The following is an 11,344-nucleotide window of genomic DNA, read 5'->3' as shown; positions in this document are numbered from 1 at the left end:
ATCTATAAGAAAATCAATACCAAGCATCATTTAAATGGGTAAAAATCTTCTTTTAAGATGAGGAAGAAACCAAGAATGCCTTATAACACAAATTTCTCTCGACATTACATTGGGATGTCCAGTCATATGATACAGCAAAAGTAAAAAGTGTAAGAACTAGAAAAGGAGATGATATGATCTGGGAGATATGAATTTTTAAACAGGAAAAAAAGACACGTAAATGTTTCATAAGTGTTTATAGAAAATTTATGTTGCTACAGTTTGTATGTTATATGTCCCGCAAGGCCCAGGCTTGGTCTGTAGAGGATTACTATTGGCAGGTGGTGGAATCTTTAGGAGCTGGGGCCAAGTGGAAGATATTTAGGTCATTGGGTACATCCCCTGTAAGGGGAGTGTATTAGTTACCTTTCTCATTGTTTTTACAAATCTGATAGAAACAACTTGGGGGGAGGGCGATTTATTTTAGTTCAGTTTCAGAGGGTTCAGTTCACGGTTGCTTGCCCCATGTGCTTGGGCAGAACATCACGGCGAAGGGAGCTTACGGCAGAGAGTGAGACAGAAAGGGGCTAAGAGAAATCACCCCTAACAACCTGAGTCCAGTGACCTCTTTCCTCCAGCTAGTCTCCACCTCCTAGTTTCCAGAATCTCCCAAAATAGCACCATCTGCTGGTCAGCACATGAACCTCTGGGGAATGCTTCAGATTCAGACCCTAACAGGGAGTGTGGAGCTGTTTCTCTATTTGCTTTCTGGTCATGAGATGAGTTTTTTGCTCTGCCTCTCACTTCTGCCTTGATATGCTGCCTCATCAAAGCCCCAAACCACAACCACCCCCATCATGAATTAGAACCTCCAAAACTGAAAGCCACAAGAACATTTTTCTCTTTATAAGTTAATTACCTCAGGTATTTCACTATAGTTACGGAAAGCTGACTAATAAGGGATGTAAAGAGATTTGAATATCCATGTTATACTTGAAGCAGAATTATGAGTGGAAACCCTGTTTATGATATCTGAAGCATTATTACAAGTAATTGTGACCAGGCAGTCTACCACTGGTTTATGGAGAGACTAAAAGAGTAGATAGAAGAAATCGGTTCTAGAAATAAGTCTGTACATGTATAGACTCAACATAAGCCTACTTAAGACCAATAAGAAAATTATGTTCTGTTCATCGATGCTTCTAGGATAAATAGGTATCCATGTTGAATAGTATACACAGCATCAGAGCTTTACGTTAATGCTATATAATAACTTATCTTTAAGTGGATTAATATCATAAATTTAAAAGGGAACCCATAAAGCACATAGATAATTGCACATCTTCACCTGGGGAAGAGCAGGATGTCTTTAACAAGACAGAAGATGCCCTGATCATTAGGTTCGACTACATTAAATTTAAGCACTTATATTTACTGAAGAACACGGCAAAGACAAAGGAATGGGGTCTGGCTGTTCCCCAGGTCTTTGTTTGCTGGCTTAGCTGATTGCTGCCGGTACCACAAATGGGGAAAGGGAACGGAGGATGAGGAGAAAGGGGAGTACAGGTGGGAACTGATGAATTTGTTAAAAATGTTGAATAGAAAGTGCTCATGAGATGAGCTCGAACCTGAGAGCCCGTTGCCTCTGGAGAACAAACTTGTCCTAAGATGTGATTCTTCACCCTCCTCCCCTCTGTGACCTCAGCCACTCTTTGGCTTTTCCTGTCCCCTGCATACAAGTGAATTTTTGGGTCACCTCATGCCTAGACCTGATTGTCTCTCAGCACACACCCTCTTCCTCTGCTTATGGGATTGTTAGCTCCTAGAACTTGTCAAGGAGTCACTCCCAAGGCAGTCCCTCCTCCTACCTTCACAACCAATCATTTCCTATTCATGTGACATAAAACTCAAAGTCATCTTTGGTTCTTTCCTCTTTTCTCACCTTCCTCCACGGCCAATTAATCACCAGCCCTTGGGAAATTTCCTTTATATGGCTAAGTCTACTTCCATCTCTTCCATTTAAAGAGGCTGTCAAGAGCAGTCACTTCCTAGAGCAAGCACAAGCTCCTTTTGGGGGAGTCTGTCTGCCCCCTGACATGTACCTCAACAACGTAAGTGGTCTGTGTTGCCACCAGTCTTAACAGATTGCTGCCCTCCCCTGAAATGCTAAACTATTCCATCATTGCTGACAGGATGGTCTGGTTTTAGTGATTTGGATGTAGTTCCCATGTGTATATTTTAATCCCAGCTCACTAGAAGGGGAGCTGTGGGCAGAGATACTGGGCCATGTTACTTTATAGTCCTTGCGGTACTGTACAAGGGACTTTCCACATAATGGATGGTAAGTAATTAAGGAAAAGTAGACATGTTGTCAGTTCCTCTGAGCATCATGTTCGACACAGATTCAGATGATTAAGAGTGTCCACTTATAAGCACACTTACTCCAAGTTTCTGTGTCTTTTGCATGTCCACCTCACTCATGAGCACATGTCTGCTGCCAAGATAATTAAAGGCTTCTAGAAACTAAGAAAACTAAACTTCCTCCCAATGTGGGCAGAGAACTCCATAACTGAGATATTTGTTACCAAAGAAATTACTACAAAGCCCAAGAAATTGTGAATTGCAATGGTTTGTGAGACCATTATTCTTACAGTCATTTTTGGTAGGGGATAATATGTACTTTTACAGTAAGGAAATAGAACATGTGGTATAACCAACAAAAGAAGACGAAGACGTGGAAAACGAGCTGAAACTACACCCTACATCTCATCTCAACCTCTCTGTTCCTTCTCCCGAAATAAACTGCTTCCTGCAGTAGGCAGGCTGTGCAATGACATGCTGCCTGGGCTGCACATGGTTAGTTTTCTAAGGAATCAGGGTAGGGAGATCATAGGCAAATAGGAAGTCATGGATTCTCTGGAAACCCATTACGGCTGCTAGTTCCAATCTGGATACAACTCGGTGTATCACCTAGGTATCTTCCAGTTCATCCAGGAGGTCAATTCACCTGAAAGTATATTTTACCCAAAGAGCAAAAATAAGTATAGAAATCAGGATTCTTACATGCTGGAGGTTCCCTTACCCACTCCCAGGGGAAGGGCACCCAAGTATCTTCGTTGCTTTCTAGAAGTCAGTGCACATCTGGATTGGTTTCAGGCGTTAGACTCTCCTGTTAGGGATGGGAGCCCAGTCATCTTGGAGGCCTCTGGGTATTGAGGAAGGAAGATTCCCAAACTCTTCGGCCACCCAGAATAGCTCAAGATTCTTCTGCAGGTATTGAGGTTTCCAGGGTTCTTCATAGAGAAACCCCACATGACTGCCCTAGGCCAACTTTTCACTGGTCCCAAGTAAAGAATGGTCCTTTAGGAGGCAGAAGATCCAGAATGCCTGTTTCACAGAGGTAGAAAGGGGCTCCCCATTTGTTCCATTGGAAAGTCACTGTATGTTGCACAAATCTACCCCTTTTCCAGGAATCTAGACTCACCTGCCAGCTGCTGTAGAGTCTCCAAGAGGAAACCAATGTTTCCTTGGAACTCTGGATTTGTCAGAACTGTTCCCGGCCTGCCTAACCTTGGAAGGTGGCTTAAGGGACCAATGGCCTGTTTCCCCCAGCTGAGAAGAAAAGATGCACCAGACCTGATTCCCACTGAATGGGGCTGTCCCATGCCCATGGTAGTGGGCATTGAGCAGAATCATGGGACCCTTTCTTACTCCAGTTTCTGTTTTATTACCCTGACACTGCAGCCACTAACTGGGCTTTAGCAATAAGAAAAGCCAGTGTTCCTGGGTTGCAAAATAAGAGAAAGACCAATTCCAAGTCTCTTCCCTACCAACATGATCATCCATCCTCTTCCTACATGATAAAAGATGGGAAATAGAGCAAGTATGACACTCAACAATGAAAGTTGCTAAAGAGAGGAAGGAGAGAAAGAGAAAAGGAGAGAGAGAGACAGCCTGTCACTTCCGAGGAAGATAAAAGAAGCCAGTATATGTGCAGGTCCTATAAACCTGACCCCTTAAATATCCCCCAACCCCATGGCTCCTTGGACCAATTTCCACAGGACAAATGTCACAGAGTGACCCATAGGCATTCTGGGAGAGATCAGAGGAACACTGAAACTGTGTAATTATCAACACAAGTTACTTTATAACTCTATGTAACACAAGATCACACAGTCCAGAGTTTGTAGGCAGCCACAGACTTCTCTCAATTTCTGAGGAAGAATATCAAAATGGTATGGAGTATAGCACCTTCTTCTCCAGGATCCCAATGGCAACAGATTCAGTGTCCCAAGATTCATCCCAATGATGTTCATTGACCCCTGACTTCTTGTCATGTAGTCATTTGAAGCAGGCTGTACCAAAAAACCCCTTTGGGCCACTTCCCAATAAAAACAATTACCAGGCTTCTGTTCATAGCTTCTTATTGGATCATTGCTTCTTAACCTGTCTTACACGGTTTCCCCACCACCTTGTAGTCCCCATGGCTCTCCATCACTCACCTGACTTCCTGCTCTCAGCTTTCTGATGACTCTCATGTCTGAGGATGGGTCAGAAGATTGCTCCTGACCTCCATTTCCCCTTCCTAAGCCACCTGGCCCTAGACCAGAGTGCTTTCCAACAGCTTTAAAGAGCCCTTCATGCTTATCTGATCTAGGTGCCTATAGGAGACCTATCCCAGGTGTTTGAAACCTTTGTCACTACTGTATCTATCTGCTTCAACTGCACCAGGATGGCTGTACAGACAGCTAACCCTGACCTCATGAATGCTTCATGCAATGCCCAATCACACTCAACACAAAAGAAAAAGATGAAAACAACACTAACAAAGCACCGGCATCATTTCTTTTGACAAACAAGACATTTTTTTTAATTGTCTGAAATTTCTATAACCTTGCTCTGGAAGGACCAGGACAAGGCCTCAAACAATTTCAAAACGGTTCTGTAAGTGTTGTAGGAAGGCACAGATCACGGCAGACTCTAGCACACTGGAGACTTGCTAAGGAAGACAATTTTTGAGAGCCAGTAAGTATTAAGTCCACACCAAGTGCCGCATAGAATAGCACCAGAGAACCACGATAGAAGAGTTAAGATTTTATATCGCTATTCCAGTGTGTGTCCAGTGCCAATGAAGAAAATTATATGAAAATAAAATCAGGGAAGGATGGCAGATGGAGACACAGCTACATCAGCCCATACTGGACAGTCAAGTGGTGAACTATGTGAGCAGAAGGGTGTGCCAGGGATGGCCAGAGACATGCAAGGTGCCAGGAAGTAAGAAGTCCACAGTGGGTGGGGAGAACAAAGCCATCAGCTAAGTCTGCTTCCATTAGTAAAGTTTTAATGGAGAAAAGAGGCCAAGCGAACCATGATTGTGGCTCACGGTCAGAACAGTGGCCTTGGGCACATGAGCAGACTAACTCACACAAAGCATGGCTTGGGTCACGCTTAAAGCTGGGAACTAACTCACACATTCTCCAATAGAAGCAAGAGGGCAAGAATTCCCCACGGGGTAATACATATGTATATATAAACAATGGTTTGTGGCTCTTCAAAGCTCAATGTTGTTCGATCCCCAGTACCACAAAAAAAAAGCTCAATATTAATCAACAAGATCTATTCTTTAACATTTAACTCACTAAATTAATGAAAATTTTCTCCTTAGGGGGTAATAATGAAAACACGTTGAAAAACACTGACCTAAGCCTTTTAGAAAAAGTTGACCAAAGCTTTCATCAAAATTAAAACTCTTGTTCATCAAAGGATGCTATAGAGGAAGTGAAAAGACAGACTAGAGTGGAGAAATATTTGGAAATCATATACCTAGTACAGATCTTAGAGTCAGGCTACATATAAATAAGACTTAGAATTCAATAATAAAAAAGACAAGATAAAATACAGGCAAAAGAGTTGAGCAGACATTTCTCTGAAGAATGGCCAACAAATACACAAAATGATGCCCAATGAAACTGTAAATCAAAACCACAATAAGACACCACCTGACACCACTTAGGTGGAGAAAATAACAAGCATCAGCCAGGATGTGCAAAATCCATAATCCTAATAATTGCTGGTGAGAGTGTAAAATGCTGTACCCCCTGTGGAAAACAGGTGGCAGGTTCTCTGAAGTTGAACATAGAATTACCGTGTAACCTGGCAATTCCATCCATAAGTATATACCTAAGAAAATTAAAATAAGTTCACACAAAAACTTACACACATACGATCAAAGCACTGTTACCCATAAAGGTCAAAGTAGCACTAACCCAAACGCCCATCAGTGATGAATGGGTAAGCACTATGTATTCACACGGGGACTATTATTCAGCACTGATATGTTACTACAGCATAGATGACCCAGAAAACATGATGCTAAGTGAAAGAAGCCAGTCACCAAGCACTGTTTTGTATGATTTCATTTAAATAAGGCATCCGTAATAGGGAAATTCATAACGACAGAAAGTGATCAGGAGAATTGTGGAGTCGCTGCTAATATGTAAATTATTTCTTCTTGGAATGATGAAAATTTCCTGGACTTAAACCAGTTGTTTTAGTCGTACAACGTTCTGAGTATACTAAAAACCATGAAAATAGATGCTTTCATGTGATGAATTTAATGAAAGGTGAATTGAAAATTCAAATAATTGACTGAATCATTTTTCCCAAATAAATTTGGTAAGTGCTCACAACATCTCTAAGATGTTGAGGCAGGAGTGGGCCATCATTTTTAGGGTCCTGGACCAAAGAAGAGACGGTCAGCCTGGTCCTAGCATCCTCGTGTGTCACCTCTTCCCAGTCGTTCACTGTCCTGCACCTCACAATTTTTCCATTGAAACAAACAAGCAAAATAATCTCAAGTGGAGGAGGCACGTGGTCAGCTGGGGCGTTGCTTCTACTATCTAATTACACAGGACTTAGTGATTAATCTATTGATTGTTCCCAGCTCCTCCGCTAAGCAAGCATGACCATGCCTAATAGATGCTGAGAAGATTAATCACCGAGCAGGTCTGGCCATATGAGGGATGCCTGCGTATGAAATGAGAGAAGAAGTGAGCTAGATTAATAGAAGGATTAGAGGAGAAAAACAGTAGGTGACTGTATTTACTCTCTGCCCATCCTCAGCAAAGGCTCAAAAAGTAAATTTCATCTTCCCCTTGATTGCTCCAAAACAGGAAATATTAGGACAAGAAAAAGTGCCATCAGAAGTGGCAGGTGTTGAGAGCCCAGGACGAATTCCCTTTACAGGGTTATAGGAACTGAATCCACACAGGTCCCATTCTCCAGATATTAGAGAAGCCATCCTTAGAATAGTCAGTACTACAACTTCTAATTTCTGAGGACTGTATGTACTACTTCAGAAATGGTTCTGGAAAAGGGCTGTGCTCCATCTCTCTCCACTACAGAGTTACTTGGAAGCTGTGCCTGGACAATGGAGTTTGTCTGAGGCTTGGAGCAGGGAAGAGGTAGAAACCCAGGGGAACATGGCAGAGTGCCACAGGGCTCCGGCTGCACTGGGGAGAGGAGGTCTGCACTCTGCACAGCTGATTCAGCCTGGCAGGCTCTCCCTCGGCTTGCATCTGTGACAACCATTCCAGAGGCAGGGTCCACCCAGGGGGGTGTCTTGCCCTCCGGCTCACACAGCTTCCCAAGGTGGCCCAGGGAAGGTGCCTCCCTCTTTTATTAGGAACGAACGTAAGATCTCCTGGGGTCGGGCGGGGATATGTTGCAAGCTCATGCTGAGACCCCTCCCCAGATCTCATATAACTGGGATGTCCTCGTCCTCCTCCTCCCTTTCAATCCACACCCCATGCCTCCTGCTGATCTGTGAGTTCACTTCCTTTTGTTCCAGCATCACTGGGAAGAGGGACAGCTGGTCACCGTCCTCAGCATAGCAGCTCCTTTTATTCTTGAAAATGTCTGTTCCAACATCGGGATAAATCATTCCATCTCTTCCTCATAGTCACAATTTTTTTAAGCCTAAATCATAGTCGGTGCTCTGTGCAGACACCTCCCTCCCCAAGTCGCCCCTTTCTCTCAGTTTGTGGGCTCTCCTATTTATTGGCCTCTCATGGATGGAAGTGAGCGGAAGATTCAGCTAAAGACTTTCTGTTTGCTTTCAATGCAGACCAACGCCAATTCTCCTTCTCCCTCCTCTGAAGGAGCTGCTGGCTGGGCTCCTTAGCTACACAGCGATCCAGCAGACCACCCTACCCACCCCCAGCCCAGTCCACTAATGAGCAGCCCTTCCTGCTAATTGAGCCTCCACCTGCTCCCTGCAGTCTGCCTGTCTGACTCTGGGCCTCAGGGCCAGGGCCGGGGGCTGCAGACTCTCAATAGTTATTGCCACACCCAGGGAGTCAGCAGAGACCCTGACACAGAACCACACAGCAAGCCTTCCATTCCAAGTTATTTTTATTTCTGAATCATTTAATACAGAAGAAAAGAGAAAAAAATAACAGCAAGAACCAGTCATTCACATTTTTAAGGTGGTTTTGTTTTGAACAGATTTTGAGTCATATCACACAAAAGCCTCAGGTTTTTTTCACCATCATTTCAGTTATTTCTTGTGGTCTGACTGGGAGCTGGGAGTCTGGGTGTTTATTCATTCCGTTCACAATGCGTAAGTCTCTCTGTCCATCCTTCCTCACACCATGTCGTAGTCTGCTTCTGCTGCTATCGCAGAATACCACGGACTGGGTAATTTATAAACAATTGAAGCTTATTTGCCTTGCAGTTGTGGAGGCTGGGAAGATCAAGATCAGGGAGCCATATCTTGTGTGACGTAACATGGCAGAAGGTGACACATGGCGTAATAGGAGAGAACTGTGCCCTGTTGCAACCACCTCGCTCAGGTGCTCCCATAACCCAATCACCCCCAGATGTTCAACGACTTGTGCTGATGTGGGAGTTAGGCAGGGAGTGAGGAACCCCAATGGCTGAGAACAGCGACATGGATGTTGATAAGGACTCACACCCTGGACTGCTGACATTAGCAGAATGACTTATGCATAAAGCAGGGTCATACTGACCTGCAGCCCCCACAACCTACAAAAATGACAGCCCCAGTTTGACCCTCCAAGGCCATGAACTGCTCCACCTGACTTCTGGAAACAGCTGTGATGCATACCCTGTTTCTAGAAGTTAATGATACATCATCTCAGTTTTCCAAGATTGGCGCCCCCCTATGTCCACTGACCCCAGTTAAAGCTTGAGATCTGGTGACCGCCAGGGCCTGTCCAACCCCCTTCTGGACAGTGCACTTTTGCTTTGCATTAATAAGCCTGTTTTTGCTTAAGTCTCCTCTGTGTCCATCCTCCTGGGCCTGGTGACTCGACTCCCAATGACAATTAAATTTCAACATGGGCTTTAGAGGGAACCTCCAAACAACAACAGGTGACTCCTCTGTCCCCCTGTGCCGTGTTCAGGAGGTTCCCCCCACACATCCCTTACAAAAGCCCACGTGGGTTTCTTTATACTGAGTCCCTATGGACTACTTTCTCCTAATGGCACACGGTTTTATTTCAGGCTTAGTGACTTTCCTGAAGTCTATCTCAACCTATGTAATGGTATTTCATGTACTAAAGTTGGCATGTTAACTACATACTCATTAGCTTTCAGAACCCTCCTCCCTCTCTCCCTCCCTTCCTCCCTTCCTCGCTTCCTTGTTTTTTGACCTCTTGAGGCAGGATTTGGTTTTGTAGCCCAGGCTGGCCTTGAACTCGGGATCCTCTGGTCTCTGCCTCCTCAGTGTTGGGATTATAGATGTGTGCCACCATGCCCAACTCTTTCTTTGCTTTTCTTAAGAGCTTCAATCCGCTGAGTTTCATCAGCATTTGTTTTTCAATGGCCAAGGTGTGGCAGCTTCTTCCTTCTTCATGTCTTCTGCCAGGTGTTTCTTACTTATAAAGATGTGACCATCAGAATGGCATATCCCCTGTTCACAGGAATTCAGCTAGGTGTAAGGTCTGTCTGTGAGAAATGGCTGTGTGGGTGGATTTTTAGGCATTCTTTTAACTACTGAAAACAGAGGCCTTGGCTGGCAGTGAACTGGTCAGGGAAGGGGCTTTCTCTGCACTCTCAGCTAAAGAGAGGGTCACTGACCCCGGGGGATGGTCCTGGATGATCCCCACTGCAGCCAGTTGACTGAGCTGGCATTCAGTCTGCCTTTGTCTCAGATGCTAAAAAGGTGCTGTAATTAGATTTTCTCATCCTTGTGACAAAATAAGGGTCAACAGTCTTTTGTGCCAATCAGTCCAAAGCCACCCTACATTGCAAGCTTACTCCACATCCTCAGAAATTATATGGGGATCAAATGTTCACCACATTAGAGAATGACTCCAGATTGTCTCAATGGTGGGATTTCATCTGAAAATAAGTGCTGATTTACATGACTTTACATCTAAAATGCAAATCACAGAGTCCCCCATGGGGAGCAAAAGGAAAGCTGAAGACAGCTACCTTCCTCCTTTATCTCACAAGCAGAGATCCCAGTGGCTTTGAGAGTGGGAAAACCCCCAAAGCTGTGTTCAGAGGCAACACTATGTACGAGATGCAAAACAGTTGGTGGGGACACAGGCTTCCTCATCCTGCTGCATGAGAGTCGGGACCTCTGCCTCGCCCTCTGCAGGGATTAATACAGCTCCCTAACTCATGTTGACTGCCTGTCAACATGATAGGATAGGGGTGGGGCTTCTGCTCTGTCACAGAAAGCCACTGTGGGCAGATGCAAGCAGTCTTCTTCAGTCTGCTGGGTGTATTTCGTTCAACATTCCCATCAGCAGCTCAGGAAGAGACAGCTATGACGTCGGAATTCAAGGCTGACATTGGGGTAGGGAGTGAATTTGCGCTTGTGTTCACTTTTGATCAGTGACTCTGTGTATTAGTGATGTGCAGAACTACCCAGGGCAAGTGAAAAGAAAAGAAAATCTAGGTTTCCAAATCTGAGGTGGTCTTTTACATTTTTGGCTTTTTTTTAATCACTGAAGAAAACACTCCATGCTTATTGGTGCATTCAGTGACTGTAGCCTGTGACCTTCCTCCTAACCCTCCATGCATGGAACACGAGATTGGCAGAGTTCAGGTGAGCCTCGCTGGCAGCATAAGCAGAAAGTAGGGTGCTATGGAGCATATATTATTTTTCTCACATACGTATTTTAAATTGTATAACGGAGTGTCATTGTGAGGTTTCATACACGCATATAATGTACTTCAATCCTATTCACCCCCCAGCCTCTCCTTCTACCGTCTGCTGTTCCTCCCCAAACAGTACCCCATGCATTCACGTCCTTCTTGTGTTCTGTTTTGTTTTTAGGTCTTAGATCCTGCACATAGTTAACACGTGCTGGATTTGTCTTTCAGAGCATGG

The 11,344-nt window shown here is 44.4% G+C and overlaps 1 non-coding gene across 1 annotated transcript; it reads right to left on the bottom strand.

Annotated features, from left to right (window-relative positions):
• Positions 1 to 4,850: 4,850 nt before the first annotated feature.
• Positions 4,851 to 4,981, bottom strand: LOC141424508 (small nucleolar RNA SNORA9). The gene has a single exon (XR_012449418.1). It is a non-coding gene; the product is annotated as a small nucleolar RNA SNORA9 (small nucleolar RNA).
• Between the last annotated feature and the right edge of the window lie 6,363 nt (positions 4,982 to 11,344).

This window comes from Castor canadensis, chromosome 6 (assembly GCF_047511655.1).
Source record: "Castor canadensis chromosome 6, mCasCan1.hap1v2, whole genome shotgun sequence".
Classification (NCBI taxonomy): Eukaryota; Metazoa; Chordata; class Mammalia; order Rodentia; family Castoridae; genus Castor; species Castor canadensis.
This window is presented reverse-complemented; position numbering and strand designations above follow the sequence as displayed.